Here is a 20023-nt window from a genome sequence, read left to right as displayed (position 1 = left end):
GGATATAATTAAGAATAGACAAAAAATCAAATTAATATATTAGAAAACTAGAAGAGTATAGGCATGTATAAGTCTGTGTATGTGTGTCTGCATTTGTCAGTGTCAGAACCTGTGCATGTCTGGTAAGGATTTTCAAGAAAATGCACAAGATAATGCAATCTAACTCATTTAACAGACACATAAGAAGGAAATCACAAAATAGAATTAACTTGTGAAAAATACATGGGTAATGGGTAAACCTTTAGTACTAGGGCCTAGCTGCTCTTGAGGGCCATTTTAAGCCTACCCAATTTCCCTTTTTGTGCTTGAATTAACCTATCCCATTTGGAGATTAGAGATTGGCCTTACACATCCCATGGTTGATAATTATATATTACCCCTAATGAGAATAAATAGGATCATACCATTGATAATTTGAGGTGAATGTACATGGGATAAAGCATTTAGATGCTACCACTGTCTATTAGTAGTACAGGGGCAGTCATTGAGTAAATTTTCTGTTTCCCAGCAACAGATCCAAGTTGTGCTGGAATATGGACTGGTATGAACTTTGTTTTATGTGGATGGGGAGTCTGCTACAGAGCAATGGTATCCTCTGTGAGATATACGTGTCCTTCCAAACCATTCTGCTGAAGGTTGCAGAAGAGGTTTGGATCCCTAAACCAAGTATTTCTGATGCCATCTGACTTACTGATGTACCATAAATTCACCATTAATGGGTGTCAGGATGCCTTGTATTCCAGACACAGGTTACCTCTTAGGCCTTGTATCCTTTTAGTAAGGTACCTCTGTCGGCATTCCAGTTACTGCGTGTGTCTGGACAGATATATGCCAAAGTTGGCATGCTATTTAATAACTGGCCTAATGAGGGCTGAGAAAAGTGGGACAATGGCATCCCTTGATCTAGACATAATCCCTTTGTTTGTAATCTGTGCAATAAAGAAAACCATTCTTGCAAGAATGGACGCATGCTGGTCAAAAGTTAGGTCACTGTCCACTTAAGTTTCCACATCCCAAACCACTGGGTCAACTCTTAGGGACTTATAGTTAATGTGGAAGCCCCCTCGGATAGATGACTTTTCAAAGGATACAATAATGCACCGTTTGGCATTTAGTTTCAGTCCATGATTTTGTTACCAGTTATTTACTTGGGGCAAACTTTCCTGCAGTATGGCTAAGTCATTTGGAGATTCAATGACTTCTCCTAGCTTGCAGTCATCACCAGCCACAGTCAGCCAGGCCCCCCTGGTACTGATTTTTACTTTAGAAAAGTAGATGTCAAACAGGAGCAAACAGGAGAAGTCCCAGCACAGAACTCTGGGGGACTTCACTGGTACTTAAGACCAAAGGCTGACATAGTGACAAACCAGAAGTTAGAAAATAAAAACTGAATAACAAAAAAAATTCCGACTCCAAGAACGTCAATACTTTATTACAGCAAAGCTTTCGGATATAAATCCTTCTTCAGTCATTATACAGTCTGTAACATTCTTTCAGTTTTTGTAAAACAAGACTAAAATCATGTGAGCATGGCCGGCTAATCACATCATCTCTACAATAATTCAATTAACATTTTAGCTTAGGGACATAGCAGTTCCTTAAAAAGTACTCAGACATACTTTCAACTCAATTTATAAATATATACTAGAACCATATACTTAATAAATCTATCAGTCTAATACAATATTTATTACAAAAATTGTTTACATGTTCAAATTATTTGCACATACAAAAAATACATATATATGTAGACACACATTTAAATACCTAGTGCAATTGCATTTGTCTAGTTGTTAAAACTGGCTTAATACTAACCATGTTATTCAACCCTGGTAATACATCTGCTTGCAGTCTAAAGATCCATGCATATTCTTTATTCTCCAGAAGGTTATTAACATCACACCCTCTTACTTACTTGCTTATACACTGTTTCCATCACCCTGAATTTAAAGGTGTGCTCAGTACCTTTCTCCAAAATATGCTTACTTAATGCATTCCACTGTATTTGTCTACGTATCTCTGACTTATGTTCTACTATTCTTTCCTTTAGTTTTCTTGTACTTTTCCCAACATAAAATGAGGGCCATTTTAGGCAGGTAGCAAGACACATTACATATGTAGTATTGCATGTTGCCGTACATTTAAAAAATATTTTTTATTTGAAACTGGATGGATTTACATATTGTTGTCCTTCATAAAAATATCAGTACAGCAACTGCAGTTCAAACATGGGTGTGTGCTTGTTGTATATATTTTCTGAGCTCCCTTCTGATGCCTAAAATCTTTATAACACAATCGCATTTGTAAGTTCTTTAAATTCCTATATGTAAAATCTGGCTTATTATGAACTATCTGATGTAGTTCTGGCGTAGCCATCACAATATTCCAATTATTTTCAATAATTTTCATTACTTCCCTAGTCCTAGTATTATAAGAAGTTAGATATCTAACCTTATTTTCCTCTTCTTTAATCACTATACTACAGGTATAGTTACTATTAAAAATAGGTTTCATTAGCCCTGTTCTACTATTAAAAACTTTATTTACTAGCTCATCCACCATAGATTTTGCATATCTTCTCTCTATAAATTCATTTGCCAGTTCAGTCATCTGCAGCTTGCATTTGCTGTCACTAGTATTTAAAGGAAAACTCCTCCACCCTATAACTAAAAAATGTTTTTTCAGTCTATCTTTGTTTCCAGACCTATTTTAACACCTCAAAATCACTCTAAGTGCTTTATTTGTAATTTTAGCCTGTTTACCACAACATGGCTACCGATGGGGCTTGATATAGCAACGTGATCTTCTTCTGCATCAGTCCTTTCTCTTTTCCATAAAGCATTTCAAGTCTTCTTTCTACGACTTATGCCAGACATAAGGAAGTCACTGTGAATTCCCATGCCATTGACATATAATGGGAAATGTGTGACTCACTATCAGTTTGTATTCCTTCAGTAAGAGGGCTGCTTCTTTTCTTTTGCTAATCACCCTCATTTATGTTTTGCTCAGAACTTCTTTTACACTATACTTTGGAGTTATCTAGCTGCAGTCACAGAAGTAGCTAAAGTGGAGGACTTTGCTCTAGGTGTTCTTTTTGTTGTCCAACATGAACTGACAGTCCCCTCCCCCAACACTACTGCAAAGGTGTTAAAACTGTCACTGCAAGAGCTCAGAATTGAAAGGAAGGGATGCCCAGTCTAAATTTCTTCCCCTCTGCCTGCAGTAAGAGTTATGTATTTATTTAATCATTTTGCCAGCAGTAGAAAGAAATATTTATATAAACACTTTCAATTTAATTTTTGCTAGCAAGTTTCAGAAAATTCTTGATCATTTCAGTGTGTTTTATTACTAGTAACTTTTGATTAAATGCTATTTCTGTATACAAGCCATTATTATGTTAACTTATTTTTGCATACCCATTTCTTTTTGAGGTACAGTTGTCTTGTGCCTTGCTGTTTTGGTAATTTCCTGGCATTCTACTCATCTCCACATTTTTAAAATTACAGCAAAACAGTCATTTGCAAACCTGACTTCATGATACTGAAATCTCACTGTAGTCTACAGTCCATGTAGTGAAACTTTATTGGGGGGGGGAGGGGCTGTGTGGTTCCTTACTGAATATTTAAGGGAATAAAGTATCACTTGCATTACGCATACTCCACACGGCTTTGTATGGAATAGTCAGAGACTCAGATGCGCACCTATTCAGGCTGTGCAACATACTTTCTGGATTTAAGTATCTTTGCTTTTTTTCACTGGAAATAGCTTCTGTAGCTTACTTTGAACTAGCCTGAACTGTTTTTTAACTGATTGCTGCATTATTTTAAAATCTGCACTTAAAAGTTACATTTAGTCGAATTTGATCGAAAGTTTGCTTGTTTGTTTGTTTAATTTAACTGTGGAGGCTGCCCACTAAAGTGTGCTAGCCTGTGTAACTAATTTATCACTGTGTCTGCATTTTCTGTGTGTTTCTACCAAAAAAACAAAAACATAATCCTTGTTTTCCCGCCTTCCTCGACTAGTTTAGACCAGTTTACAGGCATTGCTGTATTCTGGGCTGTGGTGTAGTTCCTGTGTTGTCCATTACCTTACTTGGATAGAAGGAAGTTTCTTTGCTCACCAGTGGGAGTGGGGAGCCTTGAGCAGCCTGCCTGTCCTTGGGGGAAGTGACCTCAGCACAAGAAGCTGTAGTAATTGGTTGTTTGGGACCATTCCTAGCTCTTTTGTAGTTCACTGCTTAAAATCCGCCTCTGGGCATTTTTTCTGGCTATACTGCTCAGACAAGCTCCACGTGGGTTTACAGAGTGGTCCTAGCAGCAAGTAACTCAAAAAAGTGACTACCTTCTGGATTTAAGTATCTTTGCTTTTTTTCACTGGAAATAGCTTCTGTAGCTTACTTTGAACTAGCCTGAACTGTTTTTAACTGATTGCTGCATTATTTTAAAATCTGCACTTAAAAGTTACATTTAGTCGAATTTGATCGAAAGTTTGCTTGTTTGTTTGTTTAATTTAACTGTGGAGGCTGCCCACTAAAGTGTGCTAGCCTGTGTAACTAATTTATCACTGTCTCTGCATTTTCTGTGTGTTTCTACCAAAAAAACAAAAACATAATCCTTGTTTTCCCGCCTTCCTCGACTAGTTTAGACCAGTTTACAGGCATTGCTGTATTCTGGGCTGTGGTGTAGTTCCTGTGTTGTCCATTACCTTACTTGGATAGAAGGAAGTTTCTTTGCTCACCAGTGGGAGTGGGGAGCCTTGAGCAGCCTACCTGTCCTTGGGGGAAGTGACCTCAGCACAAGAAGCTGTAGTAATTGGTTGTTTGGGACCATTCCTAGCTCTTTTGTAGTTCACTGCTTAAAATCCGCCTCTGGGCATTTTTTTCTGGCTATACTGCTCAGACAAGCTCCACGTGGGTTTACAGAGTGGTCCTAGCAGCAAGGAACTCGAAAAAGTGACTACCTTCTGGATTTAAGTATCTTTGCTTTTTTTCACTGGAAATAGCTTCTGTAGCTTACTTTGAACTAGCCTGAACTGTTTTTAACTGATTGCTGCATTATTTTAAAATCTGCACTTAAAAGTTACATTTAGTCGAATTTGATCGAAAGTTTGCTTGTTTGTTTGTTTAATTTAACTGTGGAGGCTGCCCACTAAAGTGTGCTAGCCTGTGTAACTAATTTATCACTGTCTCTGCATTTTCTGTGTGTTTCTACCAAAAAAACAAAAAATAATCCTTGTTTTCCCGCCTTCCTCGACTAGTTTAGACCAGTTTACAGGCATTGCTGTATTCTGGGCTGTGGTGTAGTTCCTGTGTTGTCCATTACCTTACTTGGATAGAAGGAAGTTTCTTTGCTCACCAGTGGGAGTGGGGAGCCTTGAGCAGCCTACCTGTCCTTGGGGGAAGTGACCTCAGCACAAGAAGCTGTATTAATTGGTTGTTTGGGACCATTCCTAGCTCTTTTGTAGTTCACTGCTTAAAATCCGCCTCTGGGCATTTTTTTCTGGCTATACTGCTCAGACAATCTCCACGTGGGTTTACAGAGTGGTCCTAACAGCAAGGAACTCGAAAAAGTGACTACCTTCTGGATTTAAGTATCTTTGCTTTTTTTTCACTGGAAATAGCTTCTGTAGCTTACTTTGAACTAGCCTGAACTGTTTTTTAACTGATTGCTGCATTATTTTAAAATCTGCACTTAAAAGTTACATTTAGTCGAATTTGATCGAAAGTTTGCTTGTTTGTTTGTTTAATTTAACTGTGGAGGCTGCCCACTAAACTGTGCTAGCCTGTGTAACTAATTTATCACTGTCTCTGCATTTTCTGTGTGTTTCTACCAAAAAAAAACAAAAAAATAATCCTTGATTTCCCGCCTTCCAAGACTAGTTTAGACCAGTTTACAGGCATTGCTGTATTCTGGGCTGTGGTGTAGTTCCTTTGTTGTCCATTACCTTACTTGGATAGAAGGAAGTTTCTTTGCTCACCAGTGGGAGTGGGGAGCCTTGAGCAGCCTACCTGTCCTTGGGGGAAGTGACCTCAGCACAAGAAGCTGTAGTAATTGGTTGTTTGGGACCATTCCTAGCTCTTTTGTAGTTCACTGCTTAAAATCCGCCTCTGGGCATTTTTTTCTGGCTATACTGCTCAGACAAGCTCCACGTGGGTTTACAGAGTGGTCCTAGCAGCAAGGAACTCAAAAAAGTGACTACCTTCTGGATTTAAGTATCTTTGCTTTTTTTCACTGGAAATAGCTTCTGTAGCTTACTTTGAACTAGCCTGAACTGTTTTTTAACTGATTGCTGCATTATTTTAAAATCTGCACTTAAAAGTTACATTTAGTCGAATTTGATCGAAAGTTTGCTTGTTTGTTTGTTTAATTTAACTGTGGAGGCTGCCCACTAAAGTGTGCTAGCCTGTGTAACTAATTTATCACTGTCTCTGCATTTTCTGTGTGTTTCTACCAAAAAAACAAAAAAATAATCCTTGTTTTCCCGCCTTCCTCGACTAGTTTAGACCAGTTTACAGGCATTGCTGTATTCTGGGCTGTGGTGTAGTTCCTGTGTTGTCCATTACCTTACTTGGATAGAAGGAAGTTTCTTTGCTCACCAGTGGGAGTGGGGAGCCTTGAGCAGCCTACCTGTCCTTGGGGGAAGTGACCTCAGCACATGAAGCTGTAGTAATTGGTTGTTTGGGACCATTCCTAGCTCTCTTGTAGTTGACTGCTTAAAATCCGCCTCTGGGCGTTTTTTTTCTGGCTATACTGCTCAGACAAGCTCCACGTGGGTTTACAGAGTGGTCCTAGCAACAAGGAACTCGAAAAAGTGACTACCTTCTGGATTTAAGTATCTTTGCTTTTTATTCACTGGAAATAGCTTCTGTAGCTTACTTTGAACTAGCCTGTACTGTTTTTTTAATTGATTGCTGCATTATTTTAAAATCTGCACTTAAAAGTTACATTTAGTCGAATTTGATCGAAAGTTTGCTTGTTTGTTTGTTTAATTTAACTGTGGAGGCTGCCCACTAAAGTGTGCTAGCGTGTGTAACTAATTTATCACTGTCTCTGCATTTTCTGTGTGTTTCTAACAAAAAAACAAGAAAACAAAAAAATAATCCTTGTTTTCCCGCCTTCCTCGACTAGTTTAGACCAGTTTACAGGCATTGCTGTATTCTGGGCTGTGGTGTAGTTCCTGTGTTGTCCATTACCTTACTTGGATAGAAGGAAGTTTCTTTGCTCACCAGTGGGAGTGGGGAGCCTTGAGCAGCCTACCTGTCCTTGGGGGAAGTGACCACAGCACAAGAAGCTGTAGTAATTGGTTGTTTGGGACCATTCCTAGCTCTTTTGTAGTTCACTGCTTAAAATACGTGTTTGCACGGCTTTGCGGGGTCGTGCGCATAGCGCAGCGCCGGTTAAACTTTTTCTGGCTCCGCCAAGTCTGTTCTTCAAATTTTCCCTTAAGGAAGCTCTACTCTTAGTAAAACCAGACTACTCACTGTATTATAAGCCTAGCACTTGTTCTCAATACGTCTCTACTGAGTAAGCACTCTCGTACTAAGTAAAGCACTACATCTACTTACCACCCCTGTGAATACCCACCTCCCTTAAAGGTATACCACCCCCTTATACTGTTCTAGCATGTCGAGTGGTAGATTACTGGCGTCGTCTCCATGTTCAGCTGGTCAATCTGGGCATCTTGAGACAATGCTACAATTGTCTCATGTACACAGACAACCCTCTCCTCCTCCCAACAAACACAATTACATGTGAGAGATGCAAATATATAGCCAAACTGGAGGCTGAACTCTCTCAACTCAGGGCTGGCATGACCAGACAGGAGGAGATGGCAACCACACACACAACAATCCCAGTCCCACATAGACCTACCACAACTGCAAACCAAACACATAAAAACACAAAGACATACTTGGAGGCTCTAATAAAAAACTTACCAAAACAACAGAGGCTCCCAAAGCAGACATCCAAAAATCCACCACCTCAAAACAAAACACATGCAACACATACTTCAATAAATCAGTGTGTCGACCAATCGCAGACCTTAAGGCCAAACACCTTGCCTGATACACTAGTAATAGGTGACTCCATAGACAGACACACTGATGTCCCACTGACCAGGCTGAACAAGGAGAAGGTGACTGTGAGCTGTCTATCGGGGGCTAGCATCCGCCACATAACACACGCACTCAGGTCACTCCAAAGCAAGTACAAATATGACTCCGTCATTGTCCATGCTGGTGTGAATGACCTGAGACGTACCTCCCTGGACTACATGAAAAGAGACATAGAGGAGCTCTCCGATTATGTAGCCCAGGCTGGTATGACCCTGACCCTGAGCAGCATCTTGCCCTCACCAAGAATGATACCACAATACAAAGACAAGATGATCAGCTTTAACAATTGGCTCGAGTACTGGTGTCATTCTAAGGGGATCCAATATCTGTCTGCCTGGGATGAGATGTTGGACAAGCCACGCTGCTTCGCAAGGGATGGCTTACACCTGTCACCACTGGGCTTCCGGATATTGGCTAAGGCTCTTGCCACCCCCATAATGCCTTTTTTAGGCAAGGCTCAAAAGACAAACCCATTTCCTTAGAAAACGAAAATGGAAAAAAACTAAGGGTAATGCTGCTCAACGCCAGAAGTCTAAATCTCAAGATGCAGGCACTTGATGCACTCCTCAGCATGGAGAACATTGACGTCTGTGCAGTAACTGAAACCTGGTTCAAGGCTCCTGAGAGTACCCCAGCGCTACCAGGCTATACCTCGTATCATGCTTTTCGGCCCCAAAACCCGAGCTGAACCACAAAGGGAGGGGGAGTGTCCATATTCATAAAGGACACCCACACTTCCAGGTTAGTAGCAACACATGAAGCAACAGAGACCATACAGGTGCAACTAACCATAGGCAAAACTGCTATACAACTGGTAGCATGTTACAGACCACCCTCCCAATCTCAAGAACCCCACTCAGGCTTCCTGAAGACATTGGAGGATATGAATGTATCACAAAATACCATCATACTGGGGGACTTCAACTACCCAAACATAGATTGGGTACATTATTCTAGCCCTAATACCCTAGCTCAAAGGTTCCTGGAATTCAGAAATTCAAATGCACTGGAACAACTAGTCACCTCTCCCACTAGGGGAGAAAATATACTAGACCTGATCATCACAAACATGGGGACAAAATGCTCCACACCGGAAGTATACCCCTCACTAGTGAGATCTGACCACAAACTAATCACCCTGGATATACATATCCCACCTCCACCCCCAGCACAAAAGACCACAGTGAAAAACTTCTCAAAAGCAGACTTCACTCTTCTTAAGAAGGAGATGGTATCCTTTAAGCCCACTGTGCCAGTAGATACCACATCCCGCAATGCTGAATCCTTCACAAATGCTTTCTATGGACATATCCAGGAATACATGGATCATGCAATCCCAAACAAATCCAAGTCCCTCTCCACCAAATGTAAGTGTCCTGTCTGGTGGACCTCAGCCATAAACAAATTGTATAACAAAAGAAGGAAGCTACTGCACGTCAGAGCGAAATCCCATGAAGGGAAGACGTCTCTGATCAACATTAGCAGAAAACTACGTTCTCTCATAAAAACATCCAAGGCAAACTTTGAGAGAAAAATAGCTAAGGACACTAAAGATAACCACAAAGCCTTCTTCAGCTATGTTAGAAACCTGGTAGGAAACCCTCAGATATGCTCTGAGTTGGTTCACAACAACAAAAATACACTGAACCCGCAGATATTGCTAACATTCTGGCTGACAGGTTCAGTGGAAACTTCTTGCCTCCTTGACCCCAGTAGGAGAAATACTTATCCCAGCTGAATGTAATCTCCCTGTCATCTCAGATGTCCAAGTGAGAACCGCCCTAAACAAAGCAAAAACACAGCATCAATGGGACCTGGACGGTATCCCGGGTGCGTGTTACGAACTCCAAGAGGAGCTAAACCCACACATAAAAATGCTATTTAATCTTAGCCTTACTGGTTATGTACCTGTACACTGGTGTACAGCAACAGTGGTCCCACTCCACAAGGGGGTGCCTCTACAGACCCTGGAAACTACCGCCCCATAAGCTTAACTAGCCTGGTCTGCAAAGCTATGGAAAGAATCATTATGGAACTCATAAACAGAGACATAGGGGACCTACAGACACTTGACCCCACCCAGTTCGGCTTTGTGAAGGGCAGATCCTGCCTTTTAAACCTGGTTGACTTTTTTGAAACAGTCACTAGAGCCACTGATGAGGGCAAAGCAGTCCATACAGCATACCTGGACTTGGCTAAGGCCTTGACACAATACCCCACTCAGGCATCATAGATACGCTAAACAGCTTAAAAGTAAACCCCTATGTCACTAGATGGGTTGCAAACTGGCTAAAGGACAGAACCCATAAAGTTAAAATCGCTGGAGCAATGTCAGACTCAAAGCCAGTCACAAGTGGTGTCCCACAGGGATCTGTCCTGGGACCCCTCTTGTTCGGCATTTATTTCTCAGATGTTAAAGCAAACATGGGAGGGCTGTGGCTGACAAAGTTCGCAGATGACTGCAAACTAGGCGCCATAGTCGATACACCAGCTGACACACATCCTACAAAAAGGCCTCACTGAAACGGACAACTGGTGCCGTAGTCACGGCCTTAAACTAAATGCCAAAAAATGTATAGTCATCCCTTTTGGAAAAAACAAAGTACCCACAAATTATCACATAGACAGCAACCCACTGAGTACGGAAAAAGTAATTGGAGACCTAGGGACCCAAGTAGACAGCGACCTCTCATTTGACACCCACGTTGCCAAAGTGGTTAGAAAAACATTCTACCTTGCACACCTCATCATGAAGGGATTCACATCCAGATCCAAGGATGTCATTGTACCCTTATATTCCTCCCTCATCAGACCCATGATTGAGTACAATGCCCCATTTGGTATGTACCTCACCCGGCACTTGCAACAGCTGGAGAGACCACAGAAGTACCTCACCAAAAGGATCAAGGGTCTCCAACATATGTCTTATTCCGCCAGACTAAAGAAACTTCAGCTCTATTCAGTGGCATACCGCCTGCTCAGGGGGGATCTCTGCCTGACGTACAAGGCCATGTCCAATCAGGATTTGATGGACATGCTCCACCTCAAAAAATCCAAATCCATCAGGACCACGAGAGCTAAAGACTTAAACCTCGGCACAAGTATGAATAGGACATGCTGGAGGGATAGATTCATAACCCAAAGGCTTCCCATGCTTTGGAATAGGATCCCAGTTCGTATTAGGCAGAGCCCCTCACTAACTCTCTTCAAGAGAAATCTTGATGAGTGGATGAGAGATCGAAAATTTACCCCAGGGGTCACATCTGGGTCACTGCTAGACAGGGGCACAGTAAACTAATTCTATTATATAAGGGGACCTTCATTGTGTCACTACTACACAGAGGCACAGTATTCTAGATTTATTCTGTACATTTTTGTACCATTTCATGGGGTGGCAAAAGCCACATCACTATGGCTAGGCTTACAAATGCCCCAGGGCAGATAGCCTAGTACTATACTATGAAACTATGAAACTAGCTTTGGCAGGGAAAATGTTTTCTAAAGGAGAAAGGGGTTAGCTTGTTTTTTTCTATTTTAAAAATTTTAGTAAAATGTAGAATTAGTGCATGACCGTTTTTGTTTGACTGAGTTGTTTGTAAGGTATGCAAAGTAACAGTGGGAGGATCCTACAGCAAATGAGAATAGTAAATGTATGTGCACATACAGTAAAGGAAAAATTAACACAAGGAAGCACCTTGTGTCGAGGGCGGTACCCTCATGATTGAAAGGTAAGAGGTACGAGATACATTTTATTCTGTCAATGTATGAATGTATGAGAGAAAGCAAAAGAGAAAAATAAGTTAAAAGTTATAGATAAAGTTAAAACAAGTTCATGAGCCCACCGCATGATTGGGACGTAGACTGTAAACTGTGAAAACAAATTCATGAGCCACACCATGATTGAGACGTACCCTGTACAACAAGTTCATGTGCCCACAGCATTATTGGGATGTACCAAATCAAATACAGCAAGTGCGCTTACACTGGCAAGCTTTAAGACTTTGAGTCTTTATTAGGTGCTCCAAATCACTGTACATAGTTTCAGGAAAAATGAAGAAAGGTGACTGAGGATAAGCAGTTAACTTTACAAATCAGGCAGCTGGAAAACCCAAGCGGTCGAGGCAGAAGCAGAGGGAGGGGTAGAGAAATTGCTAGAGCATTTAGCAAAAGTGCTAGCCGAGGGGAACAAGGTGCAGTTTGGTTGCCAATCACGAGCTGGCAGTGACCCTCCGGCTTCATCTAACACATATTGCTTCAGTTGTGGACCAACCTCGAGCTGGCAGTGACCCTCCGGCTTCATCTAACACATCTTGCTTCAGTTGTGGACCAACCACACGCTGGCAGTGACCCCCCCGGCTTCACCTAACACATCTTGCTTCAGTTGTGGACCAACCACGAGCTGGCAGTGACCCTCCGGCTTCATCTAACACATCTTGCTTCAGTTGTGGACCAGCCACGAGCTGGCAGTGACCCTCCGGCTTCATCTAACACATCTTGCTTCAGTTGTGGAGAAGCAGCACATTGGAGAGGGGAATCCCCACACAGGCAAATGCAGGGAGTCCAAGATACTTGGACTGAATGGCAACCACATTAAAATAATGCAGTTTTTCCAAGACCACTGCCTCAGACTGGAGGGAGTCAAGAAGCTCCATACTGACTAGGTCAAGCAAATAACACGGAAGCAAATGTTAACCTTTACTGCCAATCGATCAAAATGGACCCTACGTTAAGATCAAAATAAATTAAAAGAAAAGCACCTTTTCTAGTGGACACTGGAGCCACTAGGTCAGTGTTAAAAATTACTTCAGATAGTCAGATACAAGTATCAGAGTATATAGTAAAGGCAGTCGGAGTCACAAATACTACGGTTACGTATCCTGTTTTGGAACCCGTCCCCATTTCTTTTGGTCTAATAGAAGAAAAGCATTCTTTTCTTTTGAGTACAACTGCACCAGTAAATCTGCTAGGAAGAGATTTGTTATGCAAGCTTGGTTCCACTATTTACTGTTAGTTGCTGTTGTTTTTCGGCTTTTCCCGGTTAGGGGTCACCACAGCGGAACTCCGGTCCGCTAATGATTGGCAGTAGATTTTCACGAACGCCAAGGTGGCAGCTTGACGTTCAACCTTCAGCGAAGGCATGCCCATTTACACATGTCTTTCGAAAGCCCACCAAACCGCGGGGAGGATATGCAGACTCCACATAGAAGGCACTCCCCGCACTCCAGCAGAGAATCGAACGGGAGAACCTCTTGCTGTGAGGCAACAATGCTACCATTGCACCACCGCAGATGTATGTTTGAAAATGTTCTGACAGAATCAGATAGGGAAGTTTTGGCAGATTTAGCAGAAGGTGAGGAACACCCTGTTGGAAGCATACACAGCAGGTACCCGCCAACTTGTAGGCAAAACATGCAAATGAACTAGGTATACTAAAATCAGCAGAACCAGTAAAAATAAAATTAGACCCATCAAAACCTCTTCCTAGAGTGCCACAATATCCACCTAAAGCCCGAAGCAGAGCAGGGAGTCAAACCTGTAATTCAGTCTCTGATACAACAAGTAATAATAATATCAGCTAAAAGCCCTTATAACACTCCTATTGTTTTCCCGTTAAAAAAGGCAGGAAAGGATACTTATAGACATGTACAAGACTTAACACATGTAAATAAATGAATATTGTCTACATTTATTTTCTGCATTCTTTTCTATACTTGTTCAACCTGACAGTCATTTTCTGTTTGCATTTACTTATCAGGGACAACAATATACCTCTACACAGTTGCCACAAGGATATACTGAATATCCTTAATTATTTTCTCAAAGTCAGAAAAAAAGATTTGGAGAATGTGACATTTCCCGGTGGGATTGTGTTAGCATTGTGGTTTACTAATAACATCAAATTTCTTTCAGCAATGTCAGCAGGACACCTTGCATTATCAAAGTATTATTTCAGAAAAGGGACACAAAGTGTCTGGAGAAAAACTACAATTGTGGTCACCTCAGGTACATTATCCCGGTCATTTAATATCACAGGGTAGCAGGCTAGTGTTACCATCTCTAAGGCCCCACATCCGACTACTCAGCGACAGCTTAGGTCTTTCCTATGTAAGACAGGATACTGCAGACAGTGAAATCCTAACTATGCAGAAATTTCAACACCTTTGACAAATCTTTTAAAGCAGCATACACCACAGACTCTCCTTTGCAACAGTGAAAAGGAAAATTCATTTCATAATTTTAAACAAGCTTTAGCTACTGCCCCATCATTAGGGTTACCAGACTATGATAAGACTTTGATTTTATTCTGTCATGAAAGAAACGGATTTGCTTAACAAGTACTTGCACAAAAAACATGGGGACAACTATCGTCCATTAGCTTATTACTACATGGAACTAGATTCTGTTGCAAAAGGTTTTCCACCCAGTCTAAGGGCAGTTGCTGCTGCTGCATTCTACTTAATCTTGCAGAATCGCTGTTGCTCGGGCAAGATCTCACACTAGCTGTCCCTCATTCTGTATCATCACTTTTGCTTAAAATGAAAACTCAACCACTATCGGCTGCACATCTAACTCGACTGGAACTTACACTTCTTTCTGATCCATCTATTTCTATGATCCACTGTCCTGTTCTAAATCCTGCATTTCTGTTGCCTACTGCTGATGATGGTAAAGTGCATGTTTGTGTGTGTGTAACTAACTATTTGCTTTCTCCTAGTAAGGACTTCAAGGATACTCCTATACCCAATGCTGATCTGAACTGGTTTGTGGATGGCTTATGTGGAAGAAATCAAAGAGGCCAAATGACTGTGGAAATATCCATCTGCACCGAAGAGACAATATTGTTGCAACAAAGATTAGAGGGTGTTCACTCTGCTCAAATAGCTGTGTTATTAGCTTTGCAAAATGTCTATGACTTGGCCAAAAACAAGGTGGCCAATATTTGTAGACAGCCATTATGCTTTTGGGATGGTACATGATTTTGGGCAACTTTGGAAAGAGAGAGGGTTTTTGACCTCTTCAGGAAAACAAATTAAAAATTCAGGGTACATAAAATCATTGTTAAATGCACTTCTGAAATCTAAGAGGCTGTCTGTAATCAAATGTTTTCCACATCAAAAAGGCCAGTATGTTGTAAAAAAGGGTAGCAATTTAGCACACCATGGTGCTAAACAGTAGTAGACTGTTTCAAAAATCTGTTTATGTTAACGATAACAAAATGCATCACTAATGATGTCTGATTTTGAAAAGTTGCCATGCTTTCCAGCTGAAGCATCACAGGGAGAAGTTCAGATGTGGCTCAATGATGGATGTAGAAAATCCTCTGACGCCACATGGCCACATCCGGTTGGCTGACTGGTGGTGCCTGCCTCTTTGCTACCTTACCTAGTAAGGGTATATCAACTAAATGCCCTTACATGTAACACAGCTTTACTTAATTAAATTACCTGAAGCTGGTATGCCCCTCATGTCATGTCTCTTCTTTGATACTTCAGTATTGTTCACAATTGTGGGATATGTCAAGAGTATAATGTAAGTAAAAATGCCAACATTAAGGCTGCATGTTTACCTCTACCTTGGGGAACTTCTGTTAACATGCAGCTGGACTTCATTCAGATGCCTAGGACTAATAATTTACAATTTATTTTGTTGGTGGTGTGTATGTTCTCAGCAAGGGTGGAAGCTTACCCCTATCACAAACCTGGTGTATTAACAGTAGTTAAAAAAAACTTCTGTATGCTTTTATATCAAGATTAGGTATATCATGTAATATCAATACTGACCAGGGAACACATTTTAATAACTCTTTACTTTAGGGATTGTGCATACTTTTTAATACTAACTTGAGTCTGCAATGCACCACCCATCCACAGTCATCTGGATTAGTGCAAAGAGTAAACAGAACCATTAGGAAACACGTGATCAAACATACAAAGTGGCCTGCAGGCCTACCCTTAGCATTAATGAGTATGAGGGCCTCACTAAATGCCACCAGGAACTTGAGTCCATATGAAATATTACTGGGGAGGCCCATGTCCCTTCCACCTACAACTCTAGTGGGAACTTCCCAATTAACCTTGTCAGATGATGCTATGATTTCATATTGTAAGAACTTGATTTGTATTTTGCAGTAATATCATCAAGCAGTAAGAGCAGCATTACCAAATCCTCCTGCCTAACCCTGTTATCAACTACAGCCGGGTGGAATGGGTTTATGTAAAAATTTTCCTGGAGAAGAACGGCCGCAGTCCGAGGTGGAAAAGTCCTTTCCCGGTACCTGCTAAAAACCTTGAGTGTTGTTCTCTGTGCAGGACTACCAACATGGATCCATTCATCTCATTGCAAGAAGGTCATACCATGTGGGGACACCAAATGATTCCCTGCAGCCAATAGAGAGAGATCGAGGTGCGACAGATAAATCATCTGCCCAGTGTCAAAGTCAAGGTCAGTGGCACTCCATAATGAATCCACTGACAACAGGTACCCTTGCTTGGTTTCTGCTGCTGTTTCCCTGTATAAACTGGTTAAGAGAAAACAGTTTCTTACTGGTCCTTCAGCAATATGCCACAAATTTAAACACAAACTGCTGGATATGTCCGCATATACCTGATCATTCTAAGGCAGGGATTCCTATGATTCCCATCCCTGCATCACAAGTGTCATTTGAAAAGGACCTTAATGACTTTAGTCTAACCTGGTGTAATGTAACGGATTTTTCAAACATTGTGTCTCTTCTGCTTGCAACCATACACCATGGAGACACATGGTATGCCAGAAATGGGACTGTACCAGTGTCAAAAAGCAAATGTAATGACAGGAGCCATGCAAGTATGGTAGACTCTTTGCACTTAAAATGTTATGACTGGTGGAGTGGCATGGGCATGATCAGTGACCATTACTACATCTGTGGTGATCGTGCCTACCCCTGGTTGCCTACAAACTGGTCTGGGTGTTGCTTTGTAGGGTATATATTACTCCTGCTATTCAACATTTTGAAAACCCACCATCAGGTAGAGAATCCACTGGGCAGAGCAAGTATTTTCAATTTTTAATCCTGGGCAAGGAGTGCAAAGGACAATGCTTGAAATCATCATGCTTTCTCAGAATCTACAGTAGGTGGCCAACAAACCTTCACTTAACATCAGGATGACAAATCGAGACATGACTGAAATTCGAACTGTGATGTTACAGACTCAAATAGCACTTGATATAATGCTTGCTGCAAAAGAGGGGTAATGTGACCGCATAGAGAGTCAGTGCTGTTCATATATTAGTGACTATCAAGATGAACAGGAAAAACTGGCAGACATGGTGTGTGTGCCCTTACAGAATATTAAACATCTTATGCAAAGTTCTCCTACGTAATGCAGCCTGAGATCCATAAGCATACTTCACAGCACCGCCCTCTTTGTTAAAATTTGTGTATACACTACACATTACTTTTGAATATCAAAGTAATGTATCACATTACACATACCCCTTTGCCATCAACTTTGTGACAGCTGCATAATCTTATACTCTCTCACAGTGTGCATCAGACATTAGTACATGATCACACAAGTTAAAATGTGTCAAGGGTACCAGCCATCATCATCTGCACAGGTGAAAGCAAGCACACTACACAATGACTTGGACTATAAACACTGTTAGGAGTGTATAACTTCTACACAGGATTATGAACAATGTGATGCCTGTGGAATGTGACAGTCATCAAAAAGTGGAGAAAATATGGGACAACAGTGATAGTGCAAAGAACCGAACGTCCCTCCAAAATTGAAGAAAAGACAAGGTGAAAACTGGTCAAGGTGGCTGCCAAGAGACCTACAGCTACAGTGAAGGAGCTGCAGGACTTTCTGTCAAGTACTGGTTGTGTACTACATGAGACGACAGTCTCCCGTATTCTCCATATGTCTGGACTATGGGGTAGGGTTGAAAGACAATACATCAAGTCGCCCAAAAGCATGCGGGAAAATGTGTTACAGTCTGATGAGACCAAGGTTGAACTTTTTGGCCAAAATTCCAAAAGGTATGTTTGGCACAAAAACAACAGTCTGCATCACCCAAAGAAGACCATCCCTACAGTAAAGCACAGGTGTGGCAGTATTATGCTTTGGGGTTGCTTTTCTTCAGATGGAACTGGGGCTTTAGTCAAGGTGGAGGGAATAATGAACAGTTCCAAATACCAGTCAGTTTTGGCCCAAAACCTTCAGGCATCTGCTATAAAGCTGATGAAGAGGAATTTCACCTTTCAACAAGACAATGACCCCAAGCATACATCCAAATAAAAAAAAGAATGGCTTCGCCAGAAGATAATTAAAAATTTGTAATGGCCCAGCCAGAGCCCAGACCTAACTCCAACAGAAAAACTGCGGGGTGACCTAAAGAGGGCTGTGGGAAATACCCATCTGAAAGTTATCTTAGCTACAAACACCCCTGTAAGACCCATGACATCCAGACTTAATACTCACGTACACTACAGTAATGCCAAACACAATCCAAAATCCCAGGTTATGGTTTACTAACTACTTGTCAATAGACTGTTTCCATAAATGGTGTAGAGACACACTCACACACATGTTCTTGCCCTTTGTTTAATGCCGTGAAGTAGTTAGTTGGCACGTCCAGAAGGGGCACAAACATTCCGGAAGGTGTACTCAACAGCATGGTAGAACATTGTACCACCACTTTCAAGTACTCCTACCTGTTGAAGTCTGATCCTAAATCAGTGTCTTCCAGAGTGACATCATTAGACCACAACCATATGCGAAAGTAGGCTAACAAATTTCTCTAAAGCCAAGTACAGACTGTAAAGCAAATGGAAGTAGTAGCTTTCTAGGTCTTGTCCACACTGATGCCAAGGACATGTACACTGGCATATACACCAGGGGCATTGCATATACATCAGTATAAATCTTACGAGTTAGCTATTCATGATAGGTCCAAATCCAGACAGTAAAAACAAAAAAAAAAAACATCAAACAAGCATGAACGTTGAACATCAACATAAACAACTGAAATCAACTGAGAAGTGAATTGCTGTCTAAGGGCAATAATGAACAGACCCACCTTTGGAAGGACACCTTTTCCAAGGTGGATCAAGCAAAAAAGACATCCACCATACTCATCTGAAGTGAATAACAAATCCAACATTATCATCCATTACTCGAGAGAGGGCTAAAGGCACAGTAGTGGATGGTGCCACATGTGCTTTACTAGTGTAAATGGACAGCTTGATTGCAGACAGATTCAATGACAACTGCCCACACCTCTGTCCCCACCACATATACTCCAAAACATTCCTACTGCCACCTCCTCAATTGGTATCACACAACAGCAGGTCTTCACAAATGCCTTCAAGGGCAAGTACAGCCTACAGTGGTGCCAGTTAACTTGCCAGTCCCCATTATGAATGGTTTACACCATGAGTTAGCAGTAACATTAAGTACTCAGCCCAACCACTGCCTAAGCTCTAGTTTGGACTAGGTCTGAATTAAAATGAGTTGCCCTCATTCACTTGCACAATGGTGGTGCTTCCAATAGCCCTGCGAATTCCAGAATCTCCTTTTAGTCACTACAGTAGATTACATAAAGCTGCTCTACATTTTGGGTCGTTTACTTCAATGGTGTGTGTCTATTCATAAAAGATATAGCTTCTACTTATTCATGAATCCTGTTCCTAACTTTCACATTCATTTGTTTCATTGCTATGCCACAATTGCCTAGCCTATCTGATTTACCTTCATCATCTATGTGGTGACAGCTGGATTTGTGTGATACCTCTGTTGGATATAATTTCTGACTTGTCATTATTGTGTCGAGACCTCACCACAATTCCAGCATGAACATTGTCCATTTTTTGTAACATTCGTTTTAATCTGGTGTCCATTCTTCATATCCTCCTTCTTTTTG

General features: G+C 41.3%; 1 protein-coding gene across 3 annotated transcripts in view; it reads right to left on the bottom strand.

Annotated features, from left to right (window-relative positions):
- The window catches only part of OPHN1 (oligophrenin 1), a 2670560-nt gene that overhangs the window by 953397 nt on the left and 1697140 nt on the right, over window positions 1-20023 (bottom strand). The gene's annotated exons all lie outside the window — the stretch shown is intronic.

The sequence above is a fragment of the Protopterus annectens genome, chromosome 15.part0, assembly GCF_019279795.1.
Source record: "Protopterus annectens isolate FY-2018-M chromosome 15.part0, PAN1.0, whole genome shotgun sequence".
Lineage (NCBI taxonomy): Eukaryota > Metazoa > Chordata > Ceratodontiformes > Protopteridae > Protopterus > Protopterus annectens.
This window is presented reverse-complemented; position numbering and strand designations above follow the sequence as displayed.